This window comes from Theobroma umbraticum, unplaced genomic scaffold (genome assembly GCF_002168275.2).
Source record: "Theobroma umbraticum cultivar Fairchild unplaced genomic scaffold, ASM216827v3 scaffold_228.0, whole genome shotgun sequence".
Classification (NCBI taxonomy): Eukaryota; Viridiplantae; Streptophyta; class Magnoliopsida; order Malvales; family Malvaceae; genus Theobroma; species Theobroma umbraticum.
In genome coordinates, this window is record NW_018397274.1 from 1,424,239 (window position 1) to 1,424,442 (window position 204).

Below are 204 nucleotides of genomic sequence, written 5' to 3' on the forward strand. Positions count from 1 at the left end.
GTTCTTCAACTTGTGGCATCCGCCTAGGGAAACCTCGCTCAGTACCTGAAAGCAATGAGTAATACCATTGCTATTAGTTAGAAAGAGTGGAGGGGTTTCCATCATTCTTCCTTCCCCGAGTTCCTTCTCCATCTTCATTATTACCATCTCTTCCAAGCTTTCACATTTTCTAACAACTAGGCTTTCCAAACGCTCCATATTTGC

At 43.1% G+C, this 204-nt stretch overlaps 1 protein-coding gene across 1 annotated transcript in view; it reads left to right on the forward strand.

Annotated features, from left to right (window-relative positions):
• The window catches only part of LOC110427114 (putative disease resistance protein At1g12290), a 45,386-nt gene that overhangs the window by 15,663 nt on the left and 29,519 nt on the right, over nt 1–204 (forward strand). The window lies entirely within an intron of this gene.